General features: G+C 36.1%; 1 long non-coding RNA gene across 1 annotated transcript; it reads right to left on the bottom strand.

Moving 5' to 3' along the window:
* Positions 1-17,633: 17,633 nt before the first annotated feature.
* On the bottom strand, positions 17,634-21,632 carry LOC145630700 (uncharacterized). Its single transcript, XR_014112190.1, has 3 exons — positions 19,787-21,632; positions 18,558-19,190; positions 17,634-17,945 (listed from the first exon to the last, which is right to left on the bottom strand). It is a non-coding gene; the product is annotated as an uncharacterized LOC145630700 (long non-coding RNA).
* Positions 21,633-24,361: the final 2,729 nt, after the last annotated feature.

Below are 24,361 nucleotides of genomic sequence, written 5' to 3' on the forward strand. Positions count from 1 at the left end.
ACATTTGCCTTCTTTCTAACCATTTGAACCTTTCCCCTTCTTTTCTAGCCACATCTTTAGATCTTTAAGCCTTTTGTTTCTTTTTGTTCCATTTTTGGTTCTGTGAAGCAAATGGTCATGTTCTTGGAGATTATGGTATTTGCGTTTGGATATTAGTTCTTATTTGTAACCAAGCTTGTGTTTTGAATATCTTGTGAATAGTGGCAAGTGATTAAATGAATCAGCTGTCCAAAGTTAAAAAATGGCAAACACATTGAAATGCATAGTTGTAAAAGTCATCCAAAGTTACAAAAAGGCAAGTATGTTTAATAAAGTGAAAACTTGAAAAGTTGAGAAAAAGCAAAGCAAATCTCTTAAAGCTTTTGCAAAACATAAAAATGGTGAAAATGAAAAAGTTCAAAAACATTGTGATGTGAACGTTTCTCCCTATTTTAAGCATTGAGGACAATGCTATTTTCTAGCTTGGGGGGGAAGCGTTTTACGCTTTTTGTATATATGATTGTGGTTATAGCTTTGAATAAGCTTGGGGGTGTTAGTTTGTTTTTGTTTAGTGACCACTTTGTTTTGGTGTTGAGATTTGGCCGATCTTGCTTCACAACTTAGGTGTACCACCAAATTTTAAATTTTAAGCCTACCCTCAACCTTTCTCCCTTACGTTACAACTTTTGGGAAAATTTTTTTGACCTAGTGGTTGAGACATATACTGAGGTAGGGAATTATGAGTTAAAGCGTAACAAGAGGGGATGCAAAGTCAAGATGTCGAGAAAACCTTAAATCTATTTTTTTTTTGCGGTTCCTTCGAAGAATTATATAAATGCTTACTGAGAGAAGATTTGAAGCCAATGGGTGAAACGTGCTAAAATTGTTTTAAGATGAAGGTGAATTGCGTTTTTGTAGTTCTCTATACTTAGCATGTCTTATGTTTCAATCAACCCTTGATATCTTAGAACGTGCTTACCATTGTTGTTTTAGAAAGTTTGATATCCTCTCGTGTTTTGATCATGTGCAAAAGTCCATTGTATAAGCTCCTCTTTTCCTTTCAAAGTTTTAACTTTCTCTTTTCTCCTCTTATACTTTGCCTCCTTTTATTTAAGAGTTATAGGTTAAGCTCTTCGGAAACCTTTACGAGACCTCACTCGTCCTCATAGGAAACTTTGGGGATTAAAGGGCTTGTTGTAGCTAAAAACAATCGTGATTCCTACGTTAATGAGTCTTAGTGTATTATTCTTTTTCTCTATTTTTTCATTTCTTTTCTAAATAAACCCTTCTTTTTCCTTTTTAGCTTTTGTTTTGCTCGGAACGAGCAAAAGTCTAGCTTGGGGGAATTTGATGAGTGTCATTTATGGCACTCATAGGATAGTCTTTTAGGATGTTTTCACCCTATTTTCATAGCTTTCTTTTATTATTTTGGTCTTTTCTCCTTTAGTTTCTCTATTTCCTTCTTTCTTCTTGTTTTGCTTTCCTTTATGTGGTTTTCTTCGTGTTTCCCTTTTATCTGGCTCTCTTTCTCTTCTATTTTCTCTCTTTGTTTACTTTTATAGGTGTTTAAGGAGTTGGCTTTGCAAAGGGATAAAAAGAGCCAAAAGGACTAAGCAAAGAAGAAGCAAGCTCCTTGGAGAGGGCACAAAGCTTTTGCCAAAAGCCATGGGCCAAGTCTTGAAGGCCGCGGGCGCGGGTAAAAGTGCAAAAATTGGGGATTTTTGGAAGTAGCCCTCCGCGCCCTGGCCGCGGCCTAGCCGCTCGCGCGGATTATTTGGAGAGACCGCGGGCCCCTCACTTGGGAGCAGGGCATTTGCCGCGCCCATAGCCGCGGGCACGAGGGTCATTGCCGCGGGCGCGGGCTCTACTACCCGTGGGCGTGAGGGTTGCCTTGATTGCCCGTGGAGTTTGTTATGGGTTCCGTACCCATTTTTAGCGACCGCAGGACTTCTTGGAGAGGGCATGGCTGATCAGTTTTTCTTCTTTGCCGATATATACTCTTGTATTTCCTTTTGAAAAGACAACTTTTAGATAATTTCATTTTCTTAAAATTTAGAGAAAGAAACTAGAGAGAAGTTAGAAAGAAAGTAGAGATAGAAATTCTTGGATTTTGATTTATATTACAACATTGCTTCAATCAAATTTTATTAGAGTTTAGATTTCATAGTGATCCCTAGCTTGGCTTATAGGAGATAGCTTTTGGATTCCTTTGATTGCAAATATTGTTTGTCCTTTATAATGTTTAAATCGGTTAAGTGATCTATCAATTAGCATAATCATTGAGCTTGCATGTGGAACCTTTATCCCTAGTGTTTTGCATATTGAATTTCTCGATTTATCTAGTTTCTTAATACCTTAGTTACCAACCATAACCATCTACATTCTTCAAATTAGCTTGACATAGGCTATAGCTTGCACCTACTCATTCCTTTGAGTTCGACCCTTGACTTATCATATACTTGTATTAGGTTTGTTGAGTGTTTACAAATTTAGTTTAGCTCTAGGAAAGGGTAGAAAACGACCTACATTTTCCTCTTGCCAAATCTTTATCCAATTGATCCTATGTGTGAAAGCATCATATATCAAACAACTAGAACGAAAAAGAAATAACGCAATAATAAGAGTTACTACTTTTTAAAAGATTGTATATTAACCATTACCTCATTTCGCTGCTTTTCATTAGAGTGTATAGTGGGATTATTATCTATAAGTTCTGGATTGGATGATGCATTTTCAAGTGATCGAGTCAAAGTATCCAACACTTCTGGATCAATTTGCTTGAGTGCCTTCATTAATTCTGCTACAGTTTCTTTCACAATTTGGTCTTTATAGGGCTTTAAGAATTCATCGGGAATTATTGGGTTGTTTCTCTTTCCCCTTAGTGAACATATCCCCGGTTGCCTTTTTCTATTGCCAAAGTTATTTGGTATATTCATTACTTCATAGCATGCAACATCTCTATCAATTTCACTTTGAATTTGTACCTCCTCCATCTTGTCCTACAATGGGAATATATCAAATAAACAACTAATTTGAGACAAATAATCATATTCTAAAAAATATGGATGTAATAGGACTTACAATGTTACTTTGGGTGGGCTCATAAGATGTTTTGTATTTCTTGTCAGCTTTCCTTTTACGACTTTCTTTGTACATGAGTGCTAAGGATGGTGGCTTGTTTTCAACATCTAGTTGTTGCTAGAATAAAAACATCCAAATAAGAGTTGAAACAAGATTGTTTACATGATCATAGTGAGAACGATAAAGAAGGAAGAATGGTATAAAAATATACCAATTTATGTTGTTTCCACGCGAAAGTCATAGGACCCATAGTGTGCCTATCATATTGATCAATACTTATTTCCCTCTTCTTTACGTTGTCCTCCTACATGCGTGCATAACGTACAGTTCATAACTTAACACATTTCATTTTGAGTGGGAAATAAGCAAGTGTAAATATAATCGAAACAAACAACATAACTTTACCTGTACTAGTTCCAAATTCCGAATTTCTAGCAACTCTTTGAAATGCGCTTTTGGAATTATATTAGGTGAATTTGCCAATCTATCACCATCATTGTCATATGGAGTAAAGTGTGTTGCCTTCACACTACATTTATATCTACACCAAAGCCTTACCACGGATGACAAAACACATTCTTTACCTTTTTCCACGATAATGTATTTCTTCTATATTAAGTAAAATATTAAACAAGAAAATTAGAGAGCAATCAATTACATCAGCTGCACATATAATAGAACATAAACTAATAAAATCAATCCACTAAATAAAATGATGTGAAAATATACTTGGCAGGCACTATAGGCATGAAATCATTCTGAGGTGGTGGTGGATGATAAGGGACTTTGATGATTTTGTCAAGGGATTTGCAGCAAGCTTTAGTATCACAACACAACAACAACAAATACCAGCTTTTACATACGTAATAAAAGGTACATACCTGCACATAACTCCAAATTTTATCCTTGTATGTAACTGTAGGGGATATTTCAAGCATTACGCCAAACTTGAACCCTACTGTGATCATACACTTAAGCATGGTGGCATCCAAAGGGAAGGAAGCTAGAGAAAAAGAGTCGCCAACAAGTTTTAGGAACTTGTAAACCGTTCACAGGGTGAAGTTTACACCCCTTAACGATCCAAGAGATCGTTAACTCCAATAGGTCTGGAACCAAGACTAGAAGTTCGGGGATGAAGGTACAAATCCAATCTAAAAGAGAAAGAACCTGCCCTAATAATAGGCCTTTACTTTATTCTTCTCGTATTCATGTGCGCTTTCTAACTAACATGCAATCAATAGGCTTAACCCTAAACCCGTTTATCTATGTTGGTTGAATATTGATGCACAAACAAAACTATTATAGGCGATCAATTAAATTATAATCAAATTAACCCTAAGCAAGATTATTAATTATCTTATTAAGTGTGATTACAAGTACAAATTCCCTTTAAACATGCATAAAAGGCGTGATCAAGCAATAACAATAAATATCAAGCAACAATAATAATCAAAATATAACAATCATCATAATAATAACCATTATTATAACCAATAATCATGTTAAAGCATAGCAAGATCCTAGGTATGAACTAATAAGATTAATAACAAACCCTAGCATGTCATTAAACATCAAAGATCAAATATATAGCCCTAACATGATACTAACATGAATATTAGGAAAGACAATAAAAGGCATCATAAAAATCATAATTGATATTATATTCTTTACCCTAAACATGGTACTAGGAATCATTGTTGTCATTCAAAACATCAAATATCTTAACATGATACTAGGAATAAAAATAACAACCTAGACATGATTTCTATATCATAATAACAATGCAAACAATTAAAGCACTTACTTGGTTGCCTCGTACCTCTTTCTAATAACAAAATACACGCGTTAGTAACTTCAAGGAAAATAATAATCCAAAGAATTGAACTAAATAATTGAAAGAGAGATTTGGGACCAAACCCTCAGAAATTAAAATCTTTCACGTCTAGGGCGATGACAACTTCAAACTTGGCTAGATGTGTCTAGATCTTGTGAATGCGGAATTTTGTATGAGAAAAGCTAGTTTAGAAAAGAGAGAGAGAGAGTTGTATCTAGAGTTGGTGATTGAAAACGGAGGTTTTAGGAGGCTATTCATGGAGAAAATCAGCCGGATATGATAAAAAACCGAATCAGAGATTTGAAAAGAATAAAACACGACGCTGTTGCCAAACACGCGCCTGTCGCCAGACGCCAGGTCTGTCGTACAGAGCTGTAATCAGTTTTCCACGCGTTTTTTAATTTTGATAAAATTTAAGCGTACGAGAGGGTAAAACTGTAATTTCCTTAAAAACACTTCTTTTATTCTAATTAAAACTCTTAAAAGTCAATATATCAATGCTAATCAAAATAGGATTCAAAAGAACCTTTTAGAAAGATTCTAGAAGACTATAATCAATCCTAATCGCATCAGGAATGATAAATCAGTAATAGGTCCTCCTCTAGATCATTGAGCCGCATATAAGAATCAAACCGAGCCCAGTTTAGTAATTTGGCAATAACTTCCTCATTATTAATTTGAATTGGGCTTAAAATATATCGTTGGAAAGCTCTTTTCGAACTCGATCCAACTACACCATTATTGGACCCTTTCCATGGACCAAACCAAACTGGATTGGTTGTTTTCATAAAATAGGTTTTTAAAAACAAAGAGAAAGAAAAGAAATAAAAACTAACTTCATTCAATTATGATTCGACGTAAAAGGTACTCATCACTGGGTTTGGTTTTGGGGAGACACAAATGGGTGTCTACAGTAACATGATGCTAATTAAACTTGTTTAATGGCGCTAGAGAAGCATTATGTGCTAATGTCCCTAAGAATCTGGTAAATGTATCTACAGTCTTATCATCAGGTTCAATAAGCTTTCCCATTTCATTAAGAATAATAAGCTTACAATCTTCTAATGTCCATTCGTGAACATCTTTACACATAGTTGGTCCTCTAGTTTGCTTCTTTTTTGGAAGTGCTACATGAACATTAACTCAACAAAGTTATTAAAATCATACATGGTTTTTATCTATCTTGAAATATTTAGAATAGAATTATAGTGATCATTACCTATTTGTTCACTTCCGTGCTCTTGATTCATTAGTGGTTCATCTTGCATTCCTAGCTCCTCGCGGGTAAGAGTACTAAAATCATCATATTAAAACACATCTTTTTCATCTACATATTGTTCCGAATTGAGTTCATTTGAACCCATATGATTCTTGTAATCTTCTTGTAAGTCAGGTCCAATTCTTTGTGGTTGTGAAAAACTGTGTGCTTGCAATCTCCCTAAAAGCACCTGCGAACTAGCCATGTTAATGAAAAAGGGTTGAGACTAGGTCGTTGGACTAATCTTCCCTAGGACAAATAAAATTTGTAATCACTCAACACACCCTTATAACTAGCATAGGAGTAAGTCGAGGGTCAAACCACTAGGAATGGGAGGTGAATGCTAATGCTAAAGCTAAGCTATTTCGAAGAAGTAAAGTAAGGTGTGTGTACTCTAAACACTAGGGTTTAGGATCCACATATACATGCAACAGATACAACTAATTGGGATTGGAATTGACTAAGTCGAGTGTTGCGAGGGAAAATCAATTAAGCAATCAAGAGAGTATGGTAGGCTAATCTCCTAGAGGTCAAACTAGCGCCAACTACGAGGAACTCTAGCTAGAACCTTCACAAACCAACTTAATCGACAAATGAAAGCCACAAATCAATTGTCCGTATCAATGTGAACTTATAAGCAATCTAGTGCAACAATCAAAGTTAGTTACTCTTCAATCAATCACACACATGCACTTAATCAATCAACCAATTTAATCACTACATCAACTCCATCAATTTTCCCCAATTAGCATCAATCCATTACTCATATATGCTTCACCATTCCCCTAGCAAGAAAACTACTCACAATCCATGGAAATCAAGATCAAAACTAAGCTAAACAACAAATTCATCATCATCATATTAATCAAACTAATTCAATCACAAATCCAATGAAACTTGAGCAATCAACAAAACAATTGAAATCAAAAGCTAAAGATTGGATTAAAGTAAAAGAAATCCTTACAAACTTGCTTCAAATCAATGGAGAAAATGCTTAGAATCATCAATCTTCAATCATCAATCAAGAACTTCTCTCTCTACAACCTAGAGTTTCTCTCTCTACAAAATGATCTAAAACTTCTATTATAATTCTCCTCTTTCAAAAACTTACTCTAAAAATAGAAGGAAAGTCTATATATAGTAAAACTAACAAAGAGAAAGTAGTTAGATCATCCAAAATAATCCCGTACAGGCGCAAGCATCTTCAAGGGGGAGCGTGGCCGCGCAAAACTGGGTACGAAATAGAGACCCTGAGAGGCACGACCGCGCCATGGTCGCGCGCGCCCGCGCCTGGGAGCAGGGCAGCCTCCTTCACCTTCGACTTGCTCTTTCTCATGCGCTCCACTTGATGATGTTGATGAACACGGAAGGAGGCAGTCTCCAAATAGCCCCCACAGTGGGTTCAATGGTGTACCCACCACTTGCATGCACGAGCTAGAAGACTTGGACTATACACTCCTTCAAACTTTTACTTCAAATGATAGGCAACAGACATCTCAAACGATGTAAAACTTGGGAAGGAGACTCGGGAATTCTCGAATTACTATCATAACCTGAAAAATGAACGAAAACAAGAAAATAAAAGAGAAAATAACAAAATAAACCAAAAAATGCACAAAAATATATAGATATTCAACTAAGAAAATGCAAACTAAAGAAATAAAGAGTAAAACTAAAGAAAAGAGCTATAAAATAGCATGAATTGCACCCTAAAAAGAACCAAATGAGTGCCATAAATGACACTCATTAAATTCCTCTAAGCTAAACTTTTGCTCGTCCTCGAGCAAAACAAAGCAAGAAAGAATAAGGATGAATGACTTATTCAAAACGAAAAAGAAAGACATGAGATGGGAATATACACTAAGACTCACTAACATAGGAATCACGGTTGTTTTTAGCTATAACTAGCCCTTTAAACCCCAAAGTCGCCTATGAGGATGAGTGAGGTCTCATAAAGGTTTCCTAAGAGCTTAACCTATAACTCTCCACCAACATACATGAGGTAAACCACAAAAAGTAAAAGAAAAAGAAAGAAAAACAAAATCAAAACCATTACGAATTGGACTTTACAAAATGACTACACTTCTAATGAATAAAAATCTTTCTTAAGCAAATAGGGGAATGCACGCTCCAAGATATCCGAGGTTGATTGAAACATAGAATATGCTAAGTGTAGAGAACTAGTTATCACAATCCACCTTCATCCCATTAGATCTTACCGCCTTCTCCTTATAGTCTCAAATCTCCCTCTAATGAGAATCTCAATAGCTCCTTGAAGGAGCCGGAAAAGAACATACTTTTGGGCTACTCGATGACTTTGCGTCCCCTCTCTTTAGGCTTTAAATCATAATGCCCTCCCTCGATATGCGACTCAACCTATAAGTCAAAAGGTCTATCCCAATGGTTGTAACATAAGGGCAAAAAGGGTGAGGATAGGCTAAAAATTTAAAAATTTGGCGGTATTCCTAATTAGTGAAGCAAAGGGTGACCAAACCTTCTCCTCATAACCAAGCAATCTCAAAACAAAAACAAACTAATACCCCCAGCTTATTCAAAGATATAACCACAATCATAAATACAAAAAGCGTAAATGCTTATCCCCCAAGCTTAAAGGAAGCATTGTCCTCAATGCTTGAAAAGGGGAAAAGAATCATATTAAAACATTTTTGAATTTTCTCTTTTCACATTTTTTACTTTTGTTTTTGTTCTTTTCATTATTCTCAAAGCAATAGTCCTCGCCTCTTTTAACTATGGACGGCTCTTACAACTTTGCATTTATTATGTCCTTGCCTTTTTTAACTGTGGACGACTTTTTCCATCATTCATTTGCCATTATTCACAATATATACACAAGACAAGTTTGCTTACAAAAGGAACCAATATCCATACTTATATACCACAATCTCCAATAGCATGACCATTTGCTTCACAAAAACAAAAAGTGGAACAAAAAGAAACAAAAGGCTCAAAGTTCTAAAGATGTGGCTTGAAAAGAAGGGAAAAGGCTTAAATGGTTAGCAAGAAGGCAAATGTAAACCCAATGAACTAAAAATAAAGAATATGATCCTAGAAATGAAAAATTACCACCCCAAAAGATGCCTTTGTCCTCCCTAGATGGTTCGGTCTCGTGTTTGAGAATTATGAGTCAAGTTTCAAGATTAGGTCCGCAATAGTCAAAGATCCAAGCCGCTCATGCAAATAAATGTTGAAGGCTTGAAAAATGATGAACCTCACGTGGATGTAGCAAAAACTCACTATAGGTGTCAAATCGACTATAAGAAGAGACTACCAACATGCCACAAACAAGTAGAATCTGGTTTCATGATCCCCTGGTTCTTAGACATGCTACCGTAGCATACTCCTATCCTAGAGTCAACCAAGCGTATTCTCAAACCGTGCATACCATTACCACTTAGGAAGATATTCATTTAAAAGAAAAAATCGAATGTATATAGTCCAATTCAAAAGAAAGACAAAAAATGACAAATAAAGCCTCAAAATATACCACAAACCAAAATCAAGAAGAAAGAAAAATAAAAGAAAAGAAAAGAGAAAAGGAAAAACATATATAAAGGAAGAGTAGGAAAAGAAAGAAAGGAACAAAGATGCAAGTATAACACGTAATTCCTAATCAAAAAACAAATGATCAATTGACAACATCGCCAATGATCCCAAACACTCTAGGTGTTACAAGCATCCATGCTTGAACCATTCTACTTCTCCTAAAACTAATCTTAAACTATGCGTCCAAGAAAGGAAAAGAGATAAAGAAAAATAAGAAAGATCTCACCGGCTTCCGAGCAATGCTAATAAAAAGAAATAGGTGATAGAATCGACCACCTTCGTTGAGCTCCAAAGACAATAGCAGTATTATCAAAGCCATGTGAGAAAAAAAGTAGAAAAAGGAACTATATACAAAAGAAAATGGTTAGTAACTTCAAAAAAAAAAAAAAAAAAAGAAATTACGAAGCAAAACTAAACTAAACTATCAAAAAGCAAAGATAAGAAAATAATAACTAAATAACCAACTAAACACCTAACTAACTACAAAGCGCTAAACTACAAAATTTGGATTCAAAGGTTTAGATTCATGGGATTTGGATTTTAGGGGGTTGGATTTGAGGGAGAAACACGTGCATCATCATCAAGGAAAAATAATCACAACAACAAGATAAATAATGAGAGAAATAGGCATGAAAAACAAACACCATCAAAGAGAGATCAAGATAGAGACCATCATACAAAGAGGCAAAAGAAAACAAGGAAATCTCAACAACAAATTTGCCACCGAGACAAACCCCTAAGAAAAGTAAAGTTCCCCCAAGCTAATCATAAATACATCTCAACATCCCATCAATACAAACAAGCACAGATAAGATAAGGGATGGAGGCAAACAACACAAAAATAAGGGAACTAGCTACCACTACCACTCGGTCCGGTGCCATCTTAGTCATCCCTATCATAGGAAAACCCGGATGGGGGACCATAGGGATCCCAACCCTTGGTGTAACCGGGTGGCCAACCATAGTGCCCCTTAAAGTTATCTTGTTGCCAAGGGGCAAGGGGAGTAAATTTCTCGGGCAAAGCGAGCGGTAGTGGGTGCTTGGGATGCACATATGGGTAGTTAGGATCACCCCTATAGTCGCTCCCACCGGGAACACGGTAATCATAGTTACTGTGCTCATCGGGGAATGAGCAAGTCTCGGTGTTGGACCCTGGGGGTCCTTGCCAATGGGGTACGTAGGTACCTGTAGACACCCAAATGTGTCTCCCCAAAACAAAACCCAGTGATGAATACCTTTCACGTCATTTTATTATCGAATAAAGCGAAAGTGTGAAAAGTCTAGTGATGAGGATGTTTTTATTAAAATATATCTTCTTTCTGTTTTTGGAGATATTTCTTTTCTTACCTTATTTTAATAAAACAGCCAATCCAGTTTGGTTTGGTCCATGGCAAGGGTCCAATAATAGTTTAGTTTGATGGGGCTTGAAAGGAAATTTCCAACGATATATTATAAGCCCAATTCCGATGAATAATGAGGAAGTTATTGCCAATTTACTAAACTGGGTCCGGTTTGATCTTTATATGCGGCCCAATGATCTAGAGGAGGGCCTTATATGGATTTATCATTCCTAATTCAATTAGAATTGATTTTAGTTTTCTAGATTTTTCTAGAAGGTTCTTTTAATTTCTAATTCAATTAGCATTGGTAAATTGACTTTGGTTGACTTTTTAGAGTTTTAATTAGAATGAAAGAGTGTTTTTAAGGAAAATAAGAGTTTGCCCTTTTGTATGGCTAAATTTTATCAAAACTAAGAAAACCTGTGAAATTAATGACTAGCGTTTGACGACAGGGATTAGCGCCTGACGCTAATGCTTGGCGCTTGGCGCTAATGTCCAGCATCTCCAAATCTGTTTTATTCTCGTTGAAACTCTAATTTATTTTTCTATCCGTCTGGCTGATTTTCTCTATAAATAGCCTCCTAAAAACTCTGTTTTCCATCATCAATTCTCATCAATTCTTATTCTTTCTAATTCTTTCTTCTCACCAACTCTCATCAATAATTTCTTCATTATTCTCTCTCTCTTTTCTAAACTAGCATTCTCTCATATAAAATTCCTCATACATTAGCACTAGACACACCTAGCCAAGTTTGAAGTTGCCTTTGCCCTAGACGTGAAAGGTTTTAATTTCTGAGGGTTTGGTCCCAAATCTGTCTTTCAATTATTTAATTTAATTGTTTGTTTTATTATTTTCCTTGAAGTTACTAACGTGTGTATTTTGTTATTAGAAAGAGGTACGAGGCATCCAAGTAAGTGCTTTAATTGGTTTATTCATATTATGATATAGAAATCATATTTAGGTTATTATTATGATTCCTAGTGTCATGTTATGGTGTTTTGTTCTTCCTAGTATCATGTTTAGGGTAACAACTCAAATTTAAAATATCAAATATGCTTATTATGATTCCCGTGATGCTTCCTATTTCTTTCCTAATAGCATGTTAGTATCATGTTAGGGTTAAAGCTTTGATCTTTATTGTATAGTGACATGCTAGGATTTGTTATTAATCTTGTTAGTATCATGCCTAGGATCTTGCTATTATGCTTTAATATGATGATGATGATGATGATGATGATGATTATTATTATTATTATTATTATTATTATTATTATTATTATTATTATTATTATTATTATTATTATTATTATTATTATTATTATTATTATTATTATTATTATCATGATTATTATTATATATAATTTGATTATTATTATGTTGCTTTATTTATTGTTATTGCTTGATCACGCCTTTTATGAATGTTTAAAGGGAATTGGTACTTGTAATCACGCTTAATGAGATAATTAATAATCTTGTTTAGGGTTAATTTGATTATAATTCAAGTGATCGCCAATAATATTTTATTTGTGCATTAATATTCAACCAACATAGATAAACAGGTTTAGGGTTAAACCTAATGATTGCATGTTAGTCAGAAAGCGCACATGAATAAGATCAGAATAAAGTAGAGGCATGTTATTAGGCCAGGTTCAATCTCTTTTAGGTTGGAATTGTACCTTCATCCCCGAACTACTAGTCATGGTTCCAGACCTATTGGAGTTGACGATCTCCTGGATCGTTAAGGGGTGTAACCTTCACCTCGTGACCGGTTTTACAAGTTCCTAATACTTGTTGGCAACTCTTTTGCTCTATCTTCTTTCCCTTTGGACGCCACCATGCTTTAGTGTATGATCACAGTGGGGTTCAAGCTAGAGGTAATGCTTTAAATATTCCCTACAGTTTTTTGCGACTTGGCTGGGGAGGAATTCTATTTTAATTCCTGAAATTTATTTCAGCAATGATTTAGAATGAGTGGATGAGACTCGAAAAGTTCTAAGTATTTCATGTGCGTAATTTTGATTAACATTATTATCATATGCATAAAAAAGATCTCATTGGAAAGACCATTCGTAATGAGTTAAAAACATAGGATTTTTACATGTAGGAAATTTGAGGAATATCTTTCACAACTTGGATCGAAATAATGCTGCGCAGAACTGGAAAATTTTATCGAGCACAGAAAGCTGCTGAGGCATGTAGGAACTAGCGTCAGAAAACAGAGTCTAGCGCTGGCCTCTATTTGCTAGTGCCAAGTTCTTCCAATACCGAGCCAGAAATATGCGTTCTAATTTTGACCAGTTTTTAGCACTGTTTGCTCGATCCTACTTCCTGATTGAGTTTTTCTCACTTTTCTGAAACCCATATGTGTTCTACATATGGACATAACCCTCTGGGAATTCATGCTCCATCTACCTGATTGAACGCTCTGTGCAACAAAGGGTACATCCGAGAATGTTGAATTCACCAAACCATGGAAGCGAGTTTTTTCTTCACTCGCGGTGTCCCATCCACTCGCGCCAACCCTTCACGGTTAGGCTTCCGCGCGGTGCATCCAGAAAATTAACCATGGAACCACTTTGACTAACCCATATCCCGAACTTTAGAGAACTAGAGCCATGGTTAGGTTGCAAACTCATTGCATCATATTGTGCCTACTTGACTAATTGTGCATTATTTGTTGTGCAAACTCTATGTGTTTTTTCCTAACCGTTTGTTTGACTTGTGTTAAATATTATTAAACTAATTAATGACTGAAGGACTTTGCTTAATTAATTAATTAATTAATTTGAGCTAATAAATACCTTAAAATCGAGTCATAGCTCCTTTAAGTCAACCTGGATTTTTATTCCCGTATACTGCACAAGCGTCAACTTGTTTTTGTCATAGCCAAATTTCTAGGAAATACTACGAATCGTATAACGTACGGATCTGTAGCCCCGAGTTTTATCTTTAATTTGGCGTTGGTTTCATCCCAATCAGAGTCACAGATCAAAAGTTATGACTAAAATAACACATCTTGTCCGGTTTAATGCATATACGCGAGATCTTAATTTAGTCTTTGTTCGAGTCTAGTCACATAGTCTAGCCACATGGTCTTACACAAGTCTTAACATGTCACCTAGCTACACTCACTAGTCTTAGCACACACTTTGAATATATGTCATCATGACCATGTCTTAGGTTCATGCATGAGTCGGTTTTTTCCGTCATTTGAGTTGGGGGTACATTCTATTCCTAATCTTTTCATATATCTCCATCTACATCACCTTTCTCCATATCACAACCTTAATTCTTCCTACCTTCTTCCATCCATACATGTTGAATCGAGTTTGAGTCATGTGACTAACAAACAAAAAAATGAGGGTAATGATGAAACAAATGCACAAGGCAAGCTTCTCTCCAAGATTTCATGCTTTCTTCTTCTTTTTTTCAAACCCTTTCCCCAATAAGTCTAGCATAGACACTAGAGCTGTCAAAAGATGACCCGACCTGAAATACCGACCCTAACCCGACCTATTAACCGACCCGTCTGAACCCGAAAAATTAAAAATGGTGACCCGAACCCGACCTATCCCTACCCTAGACCCGAGTTGACTCGAGTATTTGAGACCCAAACCCGAAGATTAACCGACCTAGTGAGAACCCGACCCGAATGTAACCCGTAAATTATTGACCTGAACCGAACCCGACCCTAACAAAATTGGCCCAAACCCATTTTAACCCGTCAAAACCTGAATTCAACCCGACCTGTTCCTAACCCGACCCGAATTCAACCCGACCTGTTCCTAACCCGACCCGAATTTAACCTAATTTGCTACAAACCTGACTCGAATTTCAACCTGACCTATTACAAACCCGACCCGAATCAACCCGACTTGTTATTGACCCGACCCAAATTCAATCCGACTTGTTATTGAATCAATATGTATAGGTCGTTATCTCATGTTGGTATTGGAACGGAAATTGAATCCTAACTCTATTCCTTCAATATTTCACTTTGGGTTTTAAGAGGTTAGTATCACAACATGTTTTTAGGACAAATTTCAGGGACGAAACATGTTTTCCGCAAATTATTGACTTGAACCGAACCCGACTCGAACCCGAGAATGACCCGATTTGGAAATGACCCGACTTGATTATAACCCGCAAATTATTGACTTGAAGCGAACCTGACTTGAACCCGGGAATGACCCGACCTGATTATAACCTGTAAATAATTGACTTGAACCGAGCCCGACTTGAACCTAAGAACGACCCTAACTCATTAAAACCAGTAAAGACCCGAATTTAACCCGAACTATTTTTCACCCGACCCAAATGTAACCCGACCTTTTACTAACCAAACCTAAACCCGACCCAAACCCGATAAGATGTATGACTCGACGTGACCTAACTCAAGCATGACCCAACGCGAACCCGACCCGCATATTTTATGACATTAACCCGTATTGACCCGACTCACACTAACCCGATTCAAACCCAACCCGTTTACCCTTCATCCTCCTTGAATTTATTTCTTAGAGTTTGATTTTTACTCTTCACTTTTTAAATAAAATGAGCATTTATTTCCTGCATATGATCATTTCATCAAAACAAAAAAAATATTCCATGTCGAATTAAGCACAAGGTATACCAATGATTTGAGGCACCCCTTGTAGCCACATCATATCACCTTTTACCCTTCAAATATGCAATCCTTTGTTGGTAAACCACTTTGAGCCTCGTCAAATGATAAACCCTTCAATTTTAAACCCATATCTACCTAACTTTGGGATGGGATTGTGTGCAACTTATGCAATTTTCAAAAAAAAGCTTGAGTGACTTCAAAAGATTAAAATAGCAAAAAAAAAAAAAAAAAAAAAATAATAATAATAATAAAAGTGTACAAAAGGGCAAGTATTCCAATGTCTTTGATATGAAAATATCTTTGATAAGAACACGTCTCAGATTGCGTCTCTTATCGAGTGCTCAGTACCGTGCCTGAGAAACATAAATGCCAAGTGAGTGATAGACCGCATGATCGGGATTTCCCATACTTATCAAAATAAAAAATGCAAAAGCAAAAAAAAGAGAGCAAAAAAAAAATAATAATAAAAAAGAAAAGAGCTCAAAAGTAAAGAGCATCAAGCATGAAAATACAAATATTCCAAAAGCAAAGTTGCACACCTTGGGGGCTTATCTAGGGTCTTGAGCCTTTATCCCCTTCTTCTTCAAACCTTTAGCCTAACCACGTTACAACCCTTCAAAAGACCTCTTTGAGGTGTACACACTTGTGCGAGTTTCGGCAAGAGCTACGTTCGGCCTGATTCCTAACGGATACGTAGGCAACCTCACATCGAGGTGCGGCCGTAATAAACAGGCATTCATATTCACATTCACACACCATGATCATATAAAGGGATCTCCAATGCTCATCCCTATCTACTTAGAGTTAGACTTGGGGGGTTGATCCCTACATTATTAACTTACCTAGCCTAAGAGTCACCATCATTTGACTCTTCTTGAAATAATATCTTTTTCCACACACTTAGCCCTTGCGGCCTAACTTTAGTGTCACTATAATACACATCACAGATACTTGACCAAATATACCTTCCCTTAGGAACCCTTTGTCATGAAATCTTAACACAACGCTGAAGCCTGCCTTGTCATATTAACATTACTCATCATTCCATCATAAAGTATGAAGTACTTAGCCTCCGCGCCTAAGTTACCTAAATACTTTCATTATCAAGACAATTGAGATAGCTTAGGATGGATTAATCCTTGCACCTTGAGACAACGTTAACGGATTAAGCTCATTCAACATGCATCTTAAAAAAACATCACTTCTTTTTTTTTTCGCATCTTTCTTTTTCGGGAAAAAGTCAGTACCCTCTTGTAGACACCAAAATGTGTCTCTCCAAAACCAAACCCAGTGATGAATACCTTTCATGTCATTTGATTATCGAACAAAGCGAAAGCGTGAAAAGTCTAGTGATGAGGATGTTTTTATTAAAATATCTCTTCTTTTTGTTTTTGAAAATATTTCTTTTCTTACCTTATTTTTAAATAACGTGCATTCCAGTTTAGTTTGGTCCATAATATGGGTCCAATAATGGTGTAGTTGGACAGGGCCACTACTACAAAAGGCGTGTTTTTTGGACGCTTTTTAGGCCTTTTTTCGACGCTAAAAAGCGTCGCAAAAATATTTCTCGACGCTGCTAAAAAGCGTCGAGAATATGTGAGTCGAGAATTTTTAGGGACACAAAAAAGCGTCGAGAATATCGACGCTTTTATGTGTCCTCACTAATATACGAAGTGTCAGAAAATATTTATTTCGCGCATTACCCCAAATTTGTGTAGTTTTTTAGCGACGCTTTTACATGTCCACATACTCAAATTTAGCGACGTTTTTTATTATCTTGCGTTTATTCGTGTCAACCTATGGTATGGCGAGAAACTCTTGAAATATGAAAATGTGCAATATATGCAGACATTAAAAAGCGTCTAGAATTTTTTTTTAAAGCTTTTTGCTTTTTCCTTTTATTAAATTATTACCATCATACATACATTATAGTTATTAGAATTTATCACAATAAATTAAATTAATAACATTAAAGTTAAAATAAACAAATATTCTATATAACTAGATAAACAAAAAAAACAATAATTATTCAACAATAATAAGAGTACGTAGTCAATTACCAAATTTATAAGAGAAACCATCAATAAAATTTAAAAAAACGTCGCATATTATAGTAGCTTGGCCCTAAATAAATACATCACTAATATAAGACTAAAAACCAAAACAGATAGATGATGGCCTTATAGAAGATATAGTCGCTTGTTTTGACGCTCAAGTTTCCCGACCTATTCTCTTGTTGCACCTACATTGCCTTTTCCAATCTTAAAAAAAAAAAAAAAATACAAAGTATAAATTAGTACATTACACAATATATGCTCAAGATTCAACATGTTGTATTTAAACAAAAATGAAAAGACCAATGTATTTAAACCAGAACATATTCATGCTGAGAAAACTATAACTTTTATAGCATATTAAGAACTAGTCCACAATTGAAACTAATAAAAGTCTTTGTATCAGCCAAGTATAATAAAGCACCATAATATACCATGATAAATATCAAAACATAAGATAAAATAATTAAAATGAGGTTCAACAAGTATATAAGAAAAGCTAAACGACAAAGCTAATAAAAAGGATAATTGACGCTTATACACACACACAAGATCTGAATTACACACACACACAAGCATATATTTTGAATTTCAGCTCTGATTTCAAATGTGATTTTTAGTTCTGAACTTCAGATCTGAATTAAGTTCTCTGAATTCAGCTCTGAATTCAGTTCTAAAATTCAGCTCTGAATTCAGTTTTGAAATTCATAATTCCTCTCCTAGATCTACAAGATAACAAGAGAATAACTGAACAGGTAACTATAGCTCCCAACTGTTTGAGCAGCACTAATGAAACCAAGTAAATATGAGCAGTGAAACCTGGTTTGGAAGTAGGAAAATATTCAAGTCCTCTCCTGACTACTGAGTAAGAGATCATCCCAGTCTTGCTATTTATAATCCGATTTCAGTTTGCTGAAAAATAAAATGGCAGAATTGCAAGAGCATTTTATTAGAGTATCAACAATCAGATAAAGATTAAGCCCTTACTAAAACCGTTGAGTTATTTTAGCTTGCCGCTAGTCCTCCTTGAAGCATGACAAAAAGTAAGCAAACTAGCTGAGAACTGAGGACTTGCCACCAAATGTAACCAAAACATAAAGTAAGCAAACTTGATGTAAGAGCATGCCAATAGTATCAAATTATTTGAGCACACTAACAAATCAGCGAAGTAGTTACGAAAGCTAGGATCTTCAATTAGATTAAACCAGACAACACTCGATTAAGATCCTTTCGTGAGACAACTACAAATTTCCACTAAGAAAGCCATTATATATCATTATGATACTAGTGACAACTTGAGCAATATACATAAAAATGCAGTTAAAATTTTTAGAAGACTCGTATCAGTAAAAAATGGATGGAAGCAAACCATGTATCAGGATAATTTTTTCTAAAGCGCGGTATAGCTTAGCTTGTGTAATTGCGCCAACTTCCACCACATTTATCATAGAGCTAGGAAAATAAAAAAATAACCTCAATTATTGTTTCCATAGCCATGAGATTGCTTGTGCATAAAAATGATGACAGAGAAGCAGCATAAATTAGAAAAAGAAAAGGAAGAATTTTAACATTACCCACTCTAAATATGCGAGGAGATAATATTTCATTAGCAAGATAAACTAGTTACCAAAATGTATTAGTTATTTGATCCAATAACTAAGATCAAGAAACTGAAGCTTATGAAGCTTAGGAAGGCTGGTATAAAAGGATTCTGGGATCACCCCACTAAATTTATTATTTAAGAGATCGAGGTAAGTTAGGAACCTGCAGCTAGATATGAAACTTGGAAACTCTCCTTTAAAATTATTGTATCCTAAATTCAAGTGGGTCAACGAATGCATCGTAGCAAACTTTGACCAATCAGGACTACTAAGCTTATTTGATCCAATATCTAAGTAACTTACTAAGTTCAACAAGAACTGCATCAGCTATATCATTATTATACAGGTCAAGATACTCGAGCTGTAATAAGTGACCGATTTTAGTAGGTATAACACCTACAAACAAGTTACTGTTGAGGTGTAAGTGATTAGGTTGAGAAATATTACCAATGTTTGGTGGGATTTGAGCCTGCAGCTGGTTGATATTCATAGGGATAAGCTTGTAAGACTAGGAAATACACTGAAGTCAAGGCTGCTGAGTGTGCTGCTGAGGCTTTGATTGTCCAGGTTGGTGACAGAGTTAAGGTTGTCACAGACAATGCCAGTCCAGTTGCTGTAAAGACTTTGGGCATTGGAAAGTCTCCATGAATTGAGCGAGTAAGGATCAGACAAGGAGTTTTTCCAATGGACTAGTGCCTACACTTCTACTATTGTTTTTGCTGATGTTAGAGTTAAAAAATGTGTAAGAAAAAAGAAGCAAAGAAAGAAAAGCTGATTTTTTCGGTGTTTTGCTATGACTCGACTTCACAGGAAGTAAAGCTTACTTTCCTTTATAGTGCAACAACAAAGAGGCTTGAATTCCAAAAGGTTAAGAGCTTGGTTTTTAAGAATTTGGATTTTTGTAACTCCTTATATGGCTAATATACTAATACAAAAATTATACTTCTTTCGTTTCTTTATATCTCACAAATAATACCTTTGTTACACATAATAAGAAACGGAGGTAGTATTAGTTTGACTACCCTAAGTCACTCACAAGTAATCGTACATAGTAGGAGTTAAGTCAATGGTTAATCAACAAAAGTCTTTGTTGTTGTGCTGATATGATAGTATAGATTAGTCTACAAATATTTAAAAAATTCATAATTGATCCACGAGGTTAATTAGATCCCATTTTTAACGATTAAAAACACCTTTAATTTGTCCTTTTAACCTTTTCTCACTAGTTACTGTTCATTATAATCAGAATTCAAAAGTGAAATTCATTATCACACCCAATAGAAACATCATGTACAGAAATGGGTGTTTAGCACTCAGAATATTAAACTACTGCGTCTTTACATCTATATATAGAAGGGTGTATCGAATTCCACATTCAGTTTTTAGCTTTTGGCGATTTTAGAAACTTGTAAACTCGAGCACCTAACATTCTCTAATATTTCCATCACAAAATCAACTCATTAGTACAAAACCAAGAAACATCAATTTGCTTTGTTAATAGTAGTAATTTCATTTAGAAACTTGGAATTTTAAAATCAAAATAAGATTCACATATTTAAGAACAAAGATACATGGACGGATGAAACCTCTTTGAGTAAATAACTCTACAATTCAACAAAGAAACAAAATGAAAAATTCAGAGAAACAATGAATGGAAGAAAGCAAGAAACCAAAAGAATTGCTAACAATTTTAACAACTTTACCACTATATTAGATGAATAGAGCTAGAAGAGGAATTAATTATAAACAAGAAAATGTCAGATTAATTACCAATAGTACCCAAACTCAACCAATAATGAAACACAAAACCTCTGACCAATAATTTCATTTAACTATGATGCAGAATTATATAAATTATGAAGTAGAGAAGTGAGGGCAATCATCGACAACCTATCCTAAATGAATTAAGAAAAACAATTAATTACATAATTGGATTTTGATAAAAGCATAAAAACCTGTAAATTCTTTCGAAAAAAACCCTAAAATTGTTCTTCATGAGTCGAATCCATCTCTTACCAAAACATTACTCAACATCATAACACTTAAAACGATAAAAAATACAAAATTCTAAAACGAAATTAGGAAAAATTATTACACACATCGGAATTATCGATCTGAACAAGAAATGAAATTGAAAAGACGATAATTAAGAACAACACTGCTGCATCGTAATACACCAGGGAAAAGTAAATCTGAGACCAAACTCCATGATTTTCTATGCATTTTTTAAGGATTGAAAAAAGAAAAAGAGAAGATATCAAGATTAGAATGATAAGAGTCATAAGAGTGGGGGTTTCTTGTTGAGAAGCGGCGGTTTTATTTTTCAAGAGAACCAAATATGAAGATGTGGGTTAGGTAAATATGTCACGTGTTCCGCATGTGAGGGTTTTCTCGACGCTTTTGAATGTCGAAATTAATTTTCGACTTAAAATGGCGTCGAGATAACACGGAAAATATTTTACTTAGCTAACTCCCCTTATACAGCGTCTTGCCCACAACGTCGAAAAAATACGCATTTTGTAGTAGTGGCTTGAAAAGAGCTTTCCAACAATACATTATAAGCCCAATTCCGATGAATAATGAGGAAGTTATGGCCAAATTACTAAACTGGGCTCGATTTGAGCCTTATATGCAGTCCAATGATCTAGGGGAGGGCCTAATATGGATTTATCATTCCTAATGCAATTAGGAATGGTTTTAGTCTTCTAGATTCTTCTAGAAGGTTCTTTTCATTCCTAATTCAATTAGCATTGATAAATTGACTTTTGTTGTCTTTTTAGAGTTTTAATCAGAATAAAAGAGTGTTTTTGAGGAAAATACGATTTTATTATCCTCCTATATGGGTAAATTCTATCTGATTTTAGAAAACACGTCAAAAACTTGATTAGCGCCTAACGCCAGCATTAGTGCCTGACGCTAAGCTTGGCGCCTGGCGCTAGCGTTAGCGTTTGGCGCTAATGTCAGCGTCTGGCGCTAACTCTGTTTTTTCGCGTCTCAGAACTCTGGTTCGATTTTTTTAATTATGATTGTTATTAATATTATGCTTTAACATGATTATTTTAATTATGATTGTTATGATATTAATTATTATTATTATTATTATTATTATTATTATTATTATTATTATTATTATTATTATTATTATTATTATTATTATTATTATTATTATTATTATCTCAAAAACAAAATCATACAACCTACAATAAATTAGTGGGAAGCCGAGATACAATCTGGGCCCCCACTCCTCTAGCTATAGAAAATCCTACCCTAGTGAAGATATGAGCTGCAGCACGAGCTCCAATGTCTTGCGTCGACGAGAACCTCTGAATCCGCTTCAGTAACGCAACAGCCTCCTTCTCTAATTCCCCAAGCGAAGAAAAGGAGAAGGGAATGAAACCATATCCAATCACCTGACATCGAGCTTCATACTTAACCCGCTTCCGATGAGCAGCATCAGCCACAACGCGCCCAGGAATAAAGTCAGATAGCCCCGACTGTGTCAAGGGAGAAGACCCTGTCAAATCAACACAGACATCGCGACCACGATCCCATGAATAAAGTAACACATCCGCAGGTCTGAGGGCCTCGTCGTTCCCTCCAGCCAACCCAATGTCAACCTCCTTTCTCGCCGAAATCCCAGAACGATAGCAAACATCAACAAGGGTATCCCGAACGACATTATGCCGATGTTTAATACCCACAATACCAGCACAAGACACCGCGTGATCACCGAAAATATCTCCAGCAAAAACCCTCGAACAAGCAGAGCACGACGTCGAGACAGAGAATAAAGGAACACCCAACCGATAGGACAACACACATCGATAAGTCTTAGCGTTCATCGTCTGACCCAACCCCGAAATAGGAACCGCCCGAAGCCAAGCTGAGGTATGATCACCCTGCTGTGATTTCCATAATGCTGATTGTCGAGGAGTTAAAGAATAAGCAGATTCTGCAGAAGCGGTAATCTTTGTGAAATACATATCTGCCAATTTCTTCAGGGGCCGCGACCTCACTAGGATTACTCAAAATGTCAGACTCCACTGTTCCATTAAACAAACACAACGCATCCTTAAAGGCTCGTCCAAGACCAACAATGCCAGCATGCCGAAGAAGTTGTGTCTGCAACCCAGCAGACTGCAACCGAGAAGCAAGAAAAGCATAGTGACGAACATCACCTGCAGAATAAACACCAAGCCCTCCAAACGCAAATGGTAAGGTGGCAAGCCGCCACTGCCAATCACCAAACCCAGGCCCCGAAGCGGTAACAATACGCTCCAAGGAAGATCGAAGAGCTCCATCAAAAGTGCGCTGAGCTACCTCAAAAGTACTAGGAGGACAAGTACGTAATGCAAAGTAGAGTTTTGAAACTCCAGTACATGCCCTAAGTAACAACAGTTCACACTGAGGATCATCAAGCATAGCGACCTTATCCATAAGGACAATTGTCTTGGTCACCCTCTGCAGCACAAGGTCACCACTGAAACCAGAATCGGAACTAGCGGGACCTCCAAGCAACCTAACACCACGCAAAGGTCGAGCAATCTTAGGCGGAAAGACACCCACCAGCCTGCTTCGAGGGTCTTCCGTAGGCCAGAAAACTTCAGTTTTTTCCACGTTAAGACATAACCCAGAACGAGGTCCTTCCTCCATAATCAACTGCAGAACTTGCCCCACCACCAAAGTGTCACCAATAATCGTGCCGTCATCTAAATACCAAGCCTGAAGACATACATCAAAAGTCTCCCTAATTTTACATACCAGGGGTTGTAAAACCAAAGAAAAAAGCAAAGGACCAAGGGGATCACCCTGCTGCACCCCTTGAGATGACCATAAGGTTTGGTCCCCATAGTACAACCTGGCTGGATTAGAATAGCAGAATTCAACCCATCGCGAAATGCCCGGACAACGGCGACGTACCTCACTTAACATGACCGAACGATCAACCAGATTGAAGGCATTTTGAAAATCCACCAACAACATAGATAGACCCACATCAGAACCACGGTCCTCAATCAACCG

Source organism: Chenopodium album, chromosome 5 (assembly GCF_948465745.1).
Source record: "Chenopodium album chromosome 5, dcCheAlbu1.1, whole genome shotgun sequence".
NCBI lineage: Eukaryota > Viridiplantae > Streptophyta > Magnoliopsida > Caryophyllales > Amaranthaceae > Chenopodium > Chenopodium album.